The following is a 6,584-nucleotide window of genomic DNA, read 5'->3' on the forward strand; positions in this document are numbered from 1 at the left end:
TGAAACGAATGCAGAGATGTACATTTCCCCTCCTGTGGTCAGAGCCAAGGAGAAATCACGTAACAGAAACATACAGATCGGCTTTGCTCTGAACTGAAGTGAAAAACTTTTTATCAGACCGACACATGACATCGATGACATCTGTACGGTAAAGCCCGACAACCGCATGAGGGCGGGATTTGACATTACCGCTCGCCGTGGTTGTTCTACAAGGCTTCGAATTGTAATGTCACCATTAGAATATGTGTTCGGAAACAACAAAAGCACGAGCGTTTGGAAGGTTAATGTGAAATTATTCAAATGCATTCATATGTAAATCCCTGGTCCCGGTGCCATTGACGGGAAGGAGTTTGGTGCCCCTCGAGCCCCCCAAATGCCGCCACACTTTATCGGCCTTTATTTCTTCAGTTCAGGGACGTTTTCAAGCGTGGAACACAGAAAAAGGGAGGGAGAAATAAGCAAAGTGAGCAAATGAAAGCAGGAGGTGATTACTGAGCCCTGAATGGAGGCATGACTGGAGAATGATTATTATTCGATACAGAGGGAGCAGACAGCACTTTGATGAAGTGAGTGGGTATAAAATCCATACGCAGAGCGTGTTTCAAAAAGAAACTGCCCCATAGAGAGGGAGAGGGAAGTGATCTGAAAAGATAAAAAGAAAAAAGATCCAGGACGAGGCTTAGCTCACACCATGTTTCTCACATTTGAAGACCCCATGAAATGGTCTGACGAATGCAATTTTATTTCATGTAGTTGAGGTGGGACATAAAAATAGGTTAGCTTAGGGTCCGGTATAGAAATTTAGGAAGCACAGCTCACACAGAAGTCACTTTCAAACCAAGCATTTCCTGTTGGCCAACGAGGAGAGAATCTGTGAAAAACTTGAACCGTTGCTTAGGGAAATCTTTCACCCTCATGTGAAATCCCAGATCCTATGGATTTCTATGAAAGTAACTGCATTTCGCCAAACAATGGTAAATGTGACTACACCTAAGACGTACCATTAAAACATGATTCACTACTTGCTATTGCTAGCCAGTAGCAGGTACCTGTAGAAAGGTTTATAATACCTGAAGAGCCATCCGTTAGCATTCCCATTCATCGCAATGGCAGTTCCTTGCTTGGAGCAGGACCTTCCAGAAATTTACCAGCAGAAGGAAGGCAATCTAATTATAGAAAGCATTTTATTGGACAAACTTTTGTACACACACACCTTAGCAGATGATGATGTCATCACGTTGGTCCATTAACATGGAAGAGAAAGACTGTAGATTGTAAATTTTTATACACTCACCTAAAGGATTATTAGGAACACCTGTTCAATTTCTCATTAATGCAATTATCTAATCAACCAATCACATGGCAGTTGCTTCAATGCATTTAGGGGTGTGGTCCTGGTCAAGACAATCTCCTGAACTCCAAACTGAATGTCAGAATGGGAAAGAAAGGTGATTTAAGCAATTTTGAGCGAGACATGGTTGTTGGTGCCAGACGGGCCGGTCTGAGTATTTCACAATCTGCTCAGTTACTGGGATTTTCATGCACAACCATTTCTAGGGTTTACAAAGAATGGTGTGAAAAGGGAAAAACATCCAGTATGCGGCAGTCCTGTGGGCGAAAATGCCTTGTTGATGCTAGAGGTCAGAGGAGAATGGGCCGACTGATTCAAGCTGATAGAAGAGCAACTTTGACTGAAATAACCACTCGTTACAACCGAGGTATGCAGCAAAGCATTTGTGAAGCCACAACACGCACAACCTTGAGGCGGATGGGCTACAACAGCAGAAGACCCCACCGGGTACCACTCATCTCCACTACAAATAGGAAAAAGAGGCTACAATTTGCACGAGCTCACCAAAATTGGACAGTTGAAGACTGGAAAAATGTTGCCTGGTCTGATGAGTCTCGATTTCTGTTGAGACATTCAGATGATAGAGTCAGAATTTGGCGTAAACAGAATGAGAACATGGATCCATCATGCCTTGTTACCACTGTGCAGGCTGGTGGTGGTGGTGTAATGGTGTGGGGGATGTTTTCTTGGCACACTTTAGGCCCCTTAGTGCCAATTGGGCATCGTTTAAATGCCACGGCCTACCTGAGCATTGTTTCTGACCATGTCCATCCCTTTATGACCACCATGTACCCATCCTCTGATGGCTACTTCCAGCAGGATAATGCACCATGTCACAAAGCTCGAATCATTTAAAATTGGTTTCTTGAACATGACAATGAGTTCACTGTACTAAAATGGCCCCCACAGTCACCAGATCTCAACCCAATAGAGCATCTTTGGGATGTGGTGGAACGGGAGCTTCATGCCCTGGATGTGCATCCCACAAATCTCCATCAACTGCAAGATGCTATCCTATCAATATGGGCCAACATTTCTAAAGAATGCTTTCAGCACCTTGTTGAATCAATGCCACGTAGAATTAAGGCAGTTCTGAAGGCGAAAGGGGGTCAAACACAGTATTAGTATGGTGTTCCTAATAATCCTTTAGGTGAGTGTATATTGTGTCAACCTTAAGGAGTACACTAGCATTTCGATAGCCTCAAAGCTAACAGACATGGACTGACAAGATTTTGATTTCACTAGGTCTTAAATATGCCTTATAAGAGATGTAAACAAGAGAAAAACATAATTTTGGTCTATATTCCTGGAAGAGAAAGTCTGGAAGAGAAAATATGTTTATATTTTGTCAACTTTCAGGCACACATATCAGAGGACTCAAAGGTAACAGTCAGACATGGACTAAAAGAGAAACACTTAAATATGTCATATAATAGAAAGCAAAACATGATGTCATTATTTGGTCCATTTACCTGGACAAGACTGACTGTAAATGTGTATATATTTAGTGAACTAGCATTTTAACAGCCCCAAGGCTAACAGACATGAACTAAAAGCCAGATTTTGAGGTCTGGTGGTTATAAATATGTCATAGGGGAGAAATAATAATGAATTAAAAGATGATGACGCCATTTTGGTCCATTTACCTGGAAAAGAATGTTCTCAACTTTTAGCTGTACATATCACTGGCCTCAAAGCTAACAGACATTGGACTTATTTTGATTTCACTGAATAAACATATTTTGCCAACCTTTTGTAATACACTAGCATGCTAATAGACATGGCCATAAAGTTAGAGTTTGATTTTATGGGGTCTCTAACATGCAGCATAAGACAGATTTCAAGAAAGCGGGTTTAATCTGAGGAGCTTTCGGTGCTCTAACTCTGCTGCCTGTTCTCAGTACGATGGCTGCAGGAGAAATGAGGTGTTCTGGGCTGTAAACATGCACCAGTGACCTGTGTCTGTCTGTGATGGTCAGTGTTTGTGTGTGTTCTCAGATGCCCTTCATAGCATTGCCCTGTAGGACCAGTACGCTCTGAAGTTTGCTGCACCGCATCACCGCTCTGCTGAACACAGATGGAAAGTCACACAAACAGAATAAGAAAATAGACTGTCCAGTGGTCTTCCACTCCATATTTGACCTCTCCTGCCTTATCTTTCGCTTATCAACATCTCTCCAGTTTAAAAAGCATAGTCTTTGGAATGAACTTTATATTTGTAACTGTATTTTTGGGATGGGTGATACTGTTTATTTTCAATCTGATACAGCCATTTAACATTAAATACCCTTCTTAACATTACAAAGTCCTAAACTGTTCATTTCAGATTTCAATAACATTCAAAGCAAAACCTAAGCAATTTTGATAAATTCAACTCTTAATTTAAATTAAATTAACATTAATTACTGCTCTGTCTGTCTGAGACAGATAAACAACTATTTTGTTAAAGTTTTTTCTCATTTTGAAGCTTATGATACACAGTAGTTTTCATATTAAATAATGAAATGTGGGTCACTTGTATGTGGTCATCTTGATACAACATGGGTACAGAAAACATAAATATTTCCAAGATCAAACCAGCCTTTCTGTATTTTAAAACAACACCGAGAGCTCTTCCTGTGCCCATGTGAAGAAAAGCAATTTTTAACATATTAGGAACAGATTTTCCACTTTGCATTATGAAAAACCTCACAGATACAGAGTATTTAAAAAAATGGTGAACACTGGCATAGCACTATTAATCTGAGAACAATGGCTAAACACACTTACATTTCTCTCTCTTATCTGTAATAGTAGGGGGGGAAATGAGTGTATGAATGTGCTCATCAGATAAGGAGATATCTTTTTTTTTTAAATGGATAATGGAAACTGTGCAGTTTTGGAGTCTGATAAGACATATTATAGACGGACATTTATAATATGCTGCAGAAATGGAAAATTCATATTTGAAGATTGATTCTATCTTGTCTCAAAGAACATGTCATCAACATACAACTGGAGGTCCAAACTGTGCCCCCTGGTGGTTAATATCACAATATTACACAGTGAATCATAGGGTCCTATTTACACCTGTTTTTTTTTTTTTTTTTTATTCATCTCTTTTGTCCACTTTCCAACCACTTCTTAATTTCTTTGAGGGGAGTGTCTATGGGCAGGTAAATGTAAGGGCATTTTCAGATCTTTCGATTTAATGGATGAAATAAGCTCATGCAATTTACATATGAACGTGACCGGAGACGACTGAAAAAACATACAGAGAGCATAAGCTTTCATTTCTGCTCTGATAGCTGAAAGATCACGGCGAATGCTGTGAGTGTGTGTTAGAAATCAGGAATGGTGAGAGAACATTGTGCGTGTATGTTTTTTTCATTTTCAAACCAAACTTGGGTCTTCCGCCGACAGAATTTTAATTCCTTCTGGCTAGCGCGCTTCCCATAATGTTTACGCGTTAGTTAGGTCAGTAGGCGAAGAATAGGTGTTTTATTTTTTTGGTGGTTGTTCAAACACATTCGACCACATGAGCACTACGACCACATGAGCACACGACCACTAAGCAATCCGGTCAAATGTGTTTTCGACTACCTCTGGAAGTGGTCAAAAGTGGACGAGCTCAAAACGTTTTAGACCCCGTTTACACCTGTATTTAGCGTCGTCCACTTGTGATCCGATCGAACTAAACGCATCTTAATACCAGGTGTAAACAAAGCCTAGTTTACCTGGCCAGTGTATGATTTGATTTATGCTTGGGTTAGTCTAGTGACACTCACACAGAGAACAAAATACCTTCAGACAGTGCAACTAAGTGGTCAGGGCAAGTAAAATATTACACAGAGCAGTATAAATGAAAGTAAAGGTAGCACATTATCCTAAAGTTCACTTCCTGTGTTTGTTTTGGGGGTTTAATCACTTGTCCGGCATCCTGTTGAGCTTGCATCTAATTTAAACATAGGCTGGTTGTTTAGGTCACAAAACCATGGCAACAGCTGGCGAATTTAAACAGGCACACTTTCTACACACACCTTCAAAGGGCTCCTCCGTCAAGGGAGAATTTTTAAAAGATGTATTTTTACTAAGTGGGTCAGAAGAATCCTGCCCCAAAGGCCATGGTGAGACATTTGCTTATACAGGTAACACAAACAGATACCGCTACACCAAAACCAGCTGAGCAGACGCTCTACATGTTGTTTTGCCATTGAAGAACACAGTTTAGCACATTCATTCATAATGCAATATTAAGCAAAGCAAAGACATGAAAAGTCAAAGAGAAACAAACAGGATAAAGTGTGCTAAAAACAAGAGATAATTACTGCCAAAACAGCAGCAAAACTACAGATGTGTCCTACTTAAAAACAGAAAGGAGCATGCTTAAGCATGAAGTGGGCCTGGAGGGAGGCACAGTTGTAGATAACTGTCAACCACATGCATTGTGGGTTGTGGATTGCAGTTTTGTACTGTGTTGATCAAAACATGTTTTCTACTTTTTCCACAGATGGAGGGTTGAACTTTCAGATCAACAGAAGCTGTGTGGGAGTGGTAGCGCAGTGGTATACCAACATTTTGGAAAATGGTGGACACAAGATTTTAAGTTTCTAGCTGGTCAAAGTTGGTTTATATCAGTGGTGCCCAATCCTGCTCCTGCCGATCGACTGTCCTGCACAGTTCATCTCCAACCCTAATCAAACACACCTGAAACTGTGCAGGACAGTTGATCGGCAGGAGCAAGATTGGGCACCCCTGGTTTATATGGTTGATCAGCTAGTGGGGTCCAGGCTAAAGTAGTAGACCTTTGCAGGGTCAACGGTCCTACTTGAGAAACTCAGTCATCCTAGCTTAAGTTGGTCAAGCTGTTTTATGTATAGTAAAAAGGTAGCTGGTTTGTTGTAAAGCAATCTGAGGGTCCTTCTGGAAAAGCCAGGCCAGACCAGCTTAAGTGTCAGCTAGTTTATCGTTTGTTCATTTTGGTTGAGAAGCTCATAATTGCTTGTCCAGGATGGTCAATCAACTAACTGAGGTATATTACTAGACCTGGTCCTGCTGGAAATCTCACTCATACTATCTTAAGGTGGTCAAGCTGTTTTATGGAACATGGTAGCTGGCTTGTTGGTGATCGTTAATCTCTTACCACCTTGACCAAGATAGTCTACCAACTGGGTGAGGTACTACACCATCTTGGTCAAGGTCAGAAGTCCTTCTGGAAAAGCCAGATCAGACCAGCTTAAGGTGGTAGACAGTT

This window comes from Squalius cephalus (genome assembly GCF_949319135.1).
Source record: "Squalius cephalus genome assembly, chromosome: 12".
NCBI lineage: Eukaryota > Metazoa > Chordata > Actinopteri > Cypriniformes > Leuciscidae > Squalius > Squalius cephalus.